The following is a 9,654-nucleotide window of genomic DNA, read 5'->3' as shown; positions in this document are numbered from 1 at the left end:
TCCAAATAAGGAAAGATTCTCATCACCAAAGTTTCAGTTGATTAGAAACTTGGAATCATGCAAGTTGTCTAGTATGATGAATGAGAACTTTCAAACATTGGAAAATTAAGACTAATTACTTGTTCACATGGATGTGTGAGTTAAGTAAAGGACTAAGGGATCGAGTACACATTCTTGTGCACTGATCAATCCCACCACAGTAACTTGAGTGACACATCTTAAAGAAGGTTAATTAACACTAGTGAAATGTAAGAGTAAAAGGTTTTCTACTCTTGTACATTTGAATTTGGTAAGTTGTGATGTTTTGGATAAAACATAGACCAACTTAGGCCAATTGTGTTAAGTGTTTGTCTTGATTAGAATCCAAACTATCTCTTGAATATTTGTCAAGAAAGTCTTATAGGTTAAGGAGACAGTGGGAGTCTAAAAGATCCTTAAAGGGTTTCAAGAAGTAATCAAGAATAAAACCTGTATTTCATCACTAGCACACAACTAGAGGTTTATAACCTATCGTGTTGACATTTCTGTGCCCATTCCAGTTAAGTTGGCTATACAATTGAGTTCTACATGTTCTCAATTGTTTGCATAGCTACTTGGAAGTAATGACAGGCCCTTGAGCTGCCAGGTGGCAAGAAGTTAAGATTGCACAAGTTCAATCCATATGAGTTAGCATTTGTCACTAACCTAGTCTTGTGATTATGGTTTGACAAATTCACATGGATAAAAGCACATACACCATAAAATCTAAGTTTCATAAGGTTTCTCTGCGATTCATGAAAATGATGGTGAGGAAATTCTTTCACTAAGTAGATTTTAAGTAGATAACAATTGTGATATTTGCATTCTCAAAGTCGTTAGTGGAGCATGTGTGATTAACCGACACACTAACAAGAACTTGTGAGAAATGACAAAGGTCTAAACAATTGAGACTATGATTACGGTATCCCTTTTCATATTTCTAAAATTGGTTAGACACACATGTTGTTGGATTAATGTCTAAGTCCATAACTATATTTGGTATGTACTTGACCCGACCCGGCATGGTCCATTTGGGTTGCACTTCACTGACATAATTTATATGGATAATCTTTTGAGAATAGTATATTTATGATTATATTAATATATTATAAGTTCTAATATATTAATATGGAATCATATGTGACATCCCCAAAATCTCGGCCAGCAAAGACCGATTTTCATTTATGCTTTTAAATATTTTCAGAGTAAATCCTTTTGATTTGAAAGAGTTGCGGAATTTGTTCCCAAAAACAAAACATGATAAAACATTGTTTACCGAAGCATTTCATAAAAGAAATGTATTTTCATTATAATCAAAACTCGGGGTGTCATGTTCCGATACAGACCAATAAGCATAAACGAATACATTACAAGTCATATAACAAATATAAACATATGCAGACTTGTAAACAAAACAACTTGATGGTTCATCCATCTCATGCCCTTCCGCCACTACCTGTAATACAATTTAAAACTGAGTGGGTCAGGCTTGGGAGCCTGGTGAGCATATAGGGTTTTCAACCCACAATAAATATCATATTTAATTTTCACCAACCAACAATAACCCAATTACCCATTCCCGTTATTCTCACTTTAATGTCCCTAAAACAACTAACATAAGGGACCTAGTCTAAGAATATTTCATCGGGGTGACAACACATGCTTCGGGGGTACCTCAGCAATATAAGTCAAATAAGGCAACCATGAGGGGGATGGAGTACAGCGAATGAACACCCAAGTTCATTAACACCTACAGGTGGCGAACCTGCTAATGTTTCCACAAGACTGTCTAGAATAGCCAGTGGTCGTCATCTAAACTCCGCTAGATGACTCAATCAAACAACAACGAGGCCTCTCATCTGTTTATTACACACCAACTGTCTACCCATGTTCTACCCAACATATTAGTAGATAAAAATATACATTTGTATACATAGTTTAAAGAAAACCTGTATAGCATGCTTTAATCAACACATATATCACATAACAGATGAGGCACACACACACATAACACATATCTCATAAAGAAATAAGCAGATCTATAATATAGAAGAGAGTGAATACTCATTCACACATAACACAACCAAATATATACACATAGCACGTATTTTTATATAAAATACTTCGTATTATTGTATTAGAAGAAATAACTACACACTCACTTGATCAGAAGATGATCGGACAGCACTACGGCTTATAGAAGTAGTAATCCACAGCAGATCTGGAAGATCTTCTCGAAAATCGAACTTCTCGCGGGCAGAGCTTCGACTCGGGAACCGCGCTTCTCGGGATCTTCGGGATCTCGGGACTTGCCTCGGGGCTAGAGTATGATACCGGGACTTCGGGGTAGCTTCGGGGGTTTTTGCGCAGAGCTTCGACACGAAAACGAGAGGGAATTGGCAAAAATACCCGGAACCCTCGCATCCTATTTATAGGAGGCTGGACCCTCGGAGTACGCGGGGCGTACTGCGTTACGCGGGGCGTACTGCCCAAAACGTCATTGCTTACGTATCCGAAGTGCTCGAGTGCGAGTGTCGACATCCCTCGGAGTACGCGGGGCGTACTCGAGTACGCGGGGCGTACCTCGGATCAGATCGGTGACTCCTTCGGATAATACTTCCGAATTTTGAATTAAAAATAAATACAAAATGATTAATAAACTTCGGAAATTCATAACTTCATCATACGAACTCCGTTTTCGACGTTCTTTATATCCACGCGAAGGTGAGACCATGCTCTACGACTTTCGTTTAGACTCCGTCGGCTAATTTTGACTTTATTTTTATTAATTATTTTTAATAGGCCGGGACAGAAACTTTCGTTATAAATTCATAACTTCTTCGTTTGACGTCCGTTCTCGCCTAACTTTTTATCGTTTCAATACCAACAATGAGATCTTCGATTCTCATTTAGATTGCTTCGGCTAACAACCGCTCGATCTCAAATCGAGTAAAACAGGCTGTATATCGCTAAGCCGGAACTTCGATAAATCATAACTTCCTCATACGAAGTCAGATTTGGGCGTTCTATATATATTCGGAAACCTCGTTTCAACTACTACAACATTATTCAAAGATATTAAGTTTATTTTACACTTAAATTTTGACGCTTATTTTTATTCTTAATTAATCAAACCACATAATTAAGCAATTAAGCACAAAACACATAATACTCAAATAATACAATCTTATTATTTCAAAACGGGTTACAGAGGTTAACCTAGACTATTACATTGCTACAAATGGCAAGCCCGAAACACAAGCGTTACAATTCTCTCCACCTTAGAATGATTCCGTCCCCGGAATCACACATCAACAAACAAATGCGGATAGCGACTCAACATGTCACTCTCCGTCTCCCAGGTGAGATTCGGCCCATTCGTGTGTTTCCATCGGACAAGCACTAACCCAACCATTTTGCGTCGCAACTTCTTAGTCTTTCGGTCAACAATTGCCTCTGGTTCTTCAATCAACCTTTTGTTCTCATCAATTCTCAATTCAGAAATTGGAATTATATCGGGAACTTCTCCCGTGAACTTCCTCAAATAACACACATGAAAAGTGTTGTGAATTCCATTCAGCTCTTCGGGTAATTCGAGCTTGTAAGCTTGATTCCCAATCCTCTGAAGGACTCTAAACGGTCCAATAAACCTTGGACTCAACTTTCCCCTTTTACCAAATCTTATAAGTCCCTTCCACGGCGAGACTTTAAGCAAAACCGAATCTCCAACCTCAAAAGTCATCGGTCTTCGCTTCTTGTCAGCATAGCTCTTTTGACGATCTTGAGCTGCTAACATTCTTTCCCTAATTATTTTCAACTTTTCAGCAGTTTGATGAACCATCTCCGGTCCCATAAACTGCTTTTCCCCAGCCTCAAGCCAACAAGACGGCGTACGACACTTTTATCCATACAAAGCTTGGTACGGTGCCATCTTAATGCTCGAGTGAAAACTATTATTATAGGAAAATTCTACCAACGGTAAATGTTCATCCCAATTACCTAGGAATTCCAAGGTACATGCTCTCAGCATATCTTCAAGTGTTTGTATTGTTCTTTCACTCTGACCATCAGTCTGCGGATGGTAAGCTGTGCTTAAACATAACTTGGTACCCATTTCCTCTTGTAGACTTTTCCAAAACCTTGAGGTGAAACGGCTATCACGATCCGATACAATCGTTAACGGAACACCGTGAAGCCTCACAATTTCCTTCACGTAAGAATTCGCAAGCTTTTCCATAGACCATTTCTCCCTGGCCGCTATGAAATGCGCACTCTTAGTGAATCGATCAACGACCACCCAAATCATGTCGTGACCATTCTTTGTTCTGGGCAGTTTAGTGACAAAATCCATAGCAATGTCTTCCCACTTACCCATAGGCACAGGCAAAGGTTCTAAACTCCCGTACGGTTTCTGATGTTGTGTCTTGACTCTCGCACAAGTCACACACTCGGCCACATACTTTGCAACATCAAGCTTCATCGTCGGCCACCAGTAGTAGGGTTTTAGGTCCCTATACATTTTAGTGCTACCCGGATGAATTGAGTACATGGTCTTGTGAGCTTCTTCCATCAGAAGATCCCTAATTCCTCCTGACTTAGGTACCCAAATACGATCTTGGAATACCTTCAGTCCATGACCGTTAGTACCAAACACCAACGTTTTACCCAAACGTTCCTCCTTTCGGTCATTTTTCTCAGAAGCTTCCTCTTGAGCTTTCTTTATACTTTCCACAATAGTCGAGACAACTTCAATTCTCAACGCTCTTGGCCTCTTCCTTTCAAGATTGACTTTCCGACTGAGAGCATCAGCAACAACATTAGCTTTACCGGGGTGGTAAAGTATCTCGCAGTCGTAGTCTTTAAGTAATTCTAGCCAGCGTCGTTGCCTCATATTCAATTCTTTCTGATTAAAGAGATATTGGAGACTCTTATGATCAGTGAAAAGTTTGCACTTCGTGCCATAGAGGTAATGCCTCCATATTTTCAGAGCGAAAACTACCGCTGCCAACTCCAAATCATGAGTCGGGTAATTCTTTTCATGCTCTTTCAACTGTCGAGACGCATATGCTATCACCTTTTCTCTTTGGGTCAAAACACAACCCAATCCAACACCAGACGCATCGCTATAAACAGCGAAGTCTTCAACTCCATCGGGTAGAGAAAGTATCGGTGCCTCGCATAGCTTCTTCTTTAACTTCTCGAATGCTTCTTTATGCTTCTCACTCCAAGCATAAGTAGCTCCTTTGTGGGTCAAAGCTGTCAATGGAGTAGCAATCGAAGAAAAGCCTTGGATAAACCTTCGGTAATATCCGGCTAATCCTAAAAAGCTTCGAATCTCCGTGGGACTTTTCGGTTGTTCCCACTTCGTCACAGCTTCGATCTTCGCTGGATCAACCATTATCCCTTCTTGGTTGACCACGTGACCCAAGAATTGGACCTCACGAATCCAAAAATCACATTTGGAGAACTTCGCATAAAGCTTCTCCTTCTTCAAAACTTCTAACACTTCTCGCAAGTGTCTGCCATGCTCCTCCTGGCTTTTCGAGTAAATCAGAATGTCGTCTATGAACACTATCACGGATTTATCAAGGAACGGGTTATAAACCCTATTCATCAAATCCATGAACGCTGCTGGAGCATTGGTTAGTCCAAACGACATAACTAAGAACTCGTAGTGTCCATATCTAGTTCTGAATGCAGTCTTCTCGATATCTTGCTCTCTTACTTTTAGCTGATGATATCCTGACCTAAGATCGATCTTCGAGAAATAGCTCGAACCTTGCAATTGATCAAACAGGTCATCAATCCTCGGCAACGGATATCTATTCTTTATTGTTGCCTTGTTCAGCTCTCTGTAATCGATGCACATTCTCATACTTCCATCTTTCTTCTTTACAAATAACACCGGAGCTCCCCAGGGCGATGAACTAGGTCTAATGAAACCTTTGTCCAATAACTCCTGAAGTTGCATCATCAGCTCCTTCATCTCCGTCGGTGCTAATCGATAAGGTGCTTTTGCTATTGGCGTGGTTCCTGGTAACAAGTCTATTCTGAACTCCACTTGTCTATCAGGTGGTAATCCAGGAAGATCCTCGGGAAATACTTCCGGATAATCACACACCACTGGAATGCTCTGCATCACCTTCTTTTCCTTCTTAGCATCAATCACGAATGCTAAATATGATGTACATCCCTTGGTCAAACACTTTCTGGCTTTCATTAGAGAAATGATTCCAGAATTCACTCTGCGTTTGTCCCCATACACCATAAACGAATCTTTTCCAGGCGGGTTTACTTTAACTATCTTCTTCTTGCACAAAATTTCGGCATCATTGGCGCTAAGCCAATCCATTCCCAAGACGATGTCGAAACCATTTAGTTCGATAGGCAATAATTCCTCGAGAAACTTATTCCCATTAAGGTCGATCAAGACGTTTTTCATACGATGGCTAACAGGTACAAACTTGCCACTAGCTACTTCGACTAATAAAACATTATTTAGTCTATCAACAGGCAAAGCTAGCTTTCTACCAAACTCATGCGAAATAAAGGAGTAGTTGGCTCCAGAATCAAACAATATATGAGCAGGTAATTCGTTTACGAGAAAGGTACCTGAAGCGACATCAGCTTCATCTTTCGCAGCCTCAAGTGTCATCTGGAAGGCTCTTGCCTTCGGCTTTGGTGGAATGTTGGGCCTAGCTGCCTCCTTCTTCTTCGGACAGTCTTTCAAAATATGCCCCTCTTCATTACACCCAAAACACATCCTTTTGTTGTTCGGACATTCATTGGCAAAATGTCCAACCTTTCCACACTTGTAGCAGGTTACATCCTCGCTACATTTCCCAAAGTGCTTTTTCCTACACTTATCACACCACTTCGCTTCGCCTCCTTTTCCTCCAAACTTTTTCGAATCAAATTTCGAAAATTTACTCTTCTTACTGGAACCAGATGTTCCTTCAAACTTCCTTTTCTCACCAACCTCAACCTTGTCGGTGGTTCTTCCCTTTATCATGTTCTCCACAGACTTGGCAGCCCAGATAGCTGCCTCTAGAGTAAGTGCCTGACGTACTGGCACCTCGTACTCCCATGGAAGTCCCTTCGCATACCGATCCACCTTTGTCAACTCGTCTGGGACGATACGCAAGGCAAACTCCATCTTATCGGTGAAGTTATTGGTGTACTCATCCACTGACATGCTACCCTTCGTCAATGTCAAAAACTTGTTCTCCAACTCCAACAGATTTTGAGCCGAGCAGAACTTGCGCTTGAACTGCACCAAGAACTCTGCCCATGACAATTGCAGTGGCTCGCTAGGGCTTAAGGTCTTCCCTAGAGTGTTCCACCAACGAACGGCTCCACCTCGGAATTGTCGCACGGCATAGATAGTCTGCAACTTGCCTCTACAGCCACATGTCATAAAGGCTAACTCCATTTCGGAGATCCAATCCATAACCCCAATCGGATCCTCCTTTCCATTGAAGGTCGATGGTTTACAAGTCAAAAAGTCCTTGTACTTGCATCCCATTCCATCATTCCTTCCATCATGGTTATCTTGCCTAACTATCGGTGGGTTGGCTGGACCAACAGACCCACTGAAGTTTCCACCTTCCGAGTGCCCTTCATTCAGTTCAGGCTCTTCCACACGAATCGACAGTTCTTCACGATTTTGTTGAAGCAACCGTCTAGTTTCATCCATCTGACGATCCAACATCGTCTGAATCATCAATTGCACACCAGCCATGGTTATTGGCTCAGGTGCTGCTGCTACGACAGGTATTGGCTCAATCACTGGTGGTTGATTCCTGTTTTCGTCAGCATTTCCAACTCCACTTCTTGTTCTCACCATTTTGATCTACACCGAATAAGGTGAAATTAGATCCTCAATCATGATAGATATTCAGATCATCCTTATCACTCCGAAACGTTTATATGCTAGTTCTAATATCGTAGACGTACGCTTAGAATCCTACACACATAAGGCTTCTAGATCCGGTCGGCAACAGACCATAGATCCGAACAAATAATATCATATATGGCAACATATAGCATTTAGCACATAAAGGCATTTTAGGCAACTTTCCTAAAATAAACTAGTGCTCGTGTCTAAATCACAACAGACACACATCTCAAAACTTCACTTAGCATTCTAAGTTTAAGTCTAGAAATCCAACAAATTCCTAGTTCGCTTAAACTAATGCTCTGATACCAACTGTGACATCCCCAAAATCTCGGCCAGCAAAGACCGATTTTCATTTATGCTTTTAAATATTTTCAGAGTAAATCCTTTTGATTTGAAAGAGTTGCGGAATTTGTTCCCAAAAACAAAACATGATAAAACATTGTTTACCGAAGCATTTCATAAAAGAAATGTATTTTCATTATAATCAAAACTCGGGGTGTCATGTTCCGATACAGACCAATAAGCATAAACGAATACATTACAAGTCATATAACAAATATAAACATATGCAGACTTGTAAACAAAACAACTTGATGGTTCATCCATCTCATGCCCTTCCGCCACTACCTGTAATACAATTTAAAACTGAGTGGGTCAGGCTTGGGAGCCTGGTGAGCATATAGGGTTTTCAACCCACAATAAATATCATATTTAATTTTCACCAACCAACAATAACCCAATTACCCATTCCCGTTATTCTCACTTTAATGTCCCTAAAACAACTAACATAAGGGACCTAGTCTAAGAATATTTCATCGGGGTGACAACACATGCTTCGGGGGTACCTCAGCAATATAAGTCAAATAAGGCAACCATGAGGGGGATGGAGTACAGCGAATGAACACCCAAGTTCATTAACACCTACAGGTGGCGAACCTGCTAATGTTTCCACAAGACTGTCTAGAATAGCCAGTGGTCGTCATCTAAACTCCGCTAGATGACTCAATCAAACAACAACGAGGCCTCTCATCTGTTTATTACACACCAACTGTCTACCCATGTTCTACCCAACATATTAGTAGATAAAAATATACATTTGTATACATAGTTTAAAGAAAACCTGTATAGCATGCTTTAATCAACACATATATCACATAACAGATGAGGCACACACACACATAACACATATCTCATAAAGAAATAAGCAGATCTATAATATAGAAGAGAGTGAATACTCATTCACACATAACACAACCAAATATATACACATAGCACGTATTTTTATATAAAATACTTCGTATTATTGTATTAGAAGAAATAACTACACACTCACTTGATCAGAAGATGATCGGACAGCACTACGGCTTATAGAAGTAGTAATCCACAGCAGATCTGGAAGATCTTCTCGAAAATCGAACTTCTCGCGGGCAGAGCTTCGACTCGGGAACCGCGCTTCTCGGGATCTTCGGGATCTCGGGACTTGCCTCGGGGCTAGAGTATGATACCGGGACTTCGGGGTAGCTTCGGGGGTTTTTGCGCAGAGCTTCGACACGAAAACGAGAGGGAATTGGCAAAAATACCCGGAACCCTCGCATCCTATTTATAGGAGGCTGGACCCTCGGAGTACGCGGGGCGTACTGCGTTACGCGGGGCGTACTGCCCAAAACGTCATTGCTTACGTATCCGAAGTGCTCGAGTGCGAGTGTCGACATCCCTCGGAGTACGCGGGGCGTACT

Source organism: Lactuca serriola, chromosome 3 (assembly GCF_051521515.1).
Source record: "Lactuca serriola cultivar US96UC23 chromosome 3, Lser_US96UC23_V15, whole genome shotgun sequence".
Classification (NCBI taxonomy): domain Eukaryota; kingdom Viridiplantae; phylum Streptophyta; class Magnoliopsida; order Asterales; family Asteraceae; genus Lactuca; species Lactuca serriola.
This window is presented reverse-complemented; position numbering follows the sequence as displayed.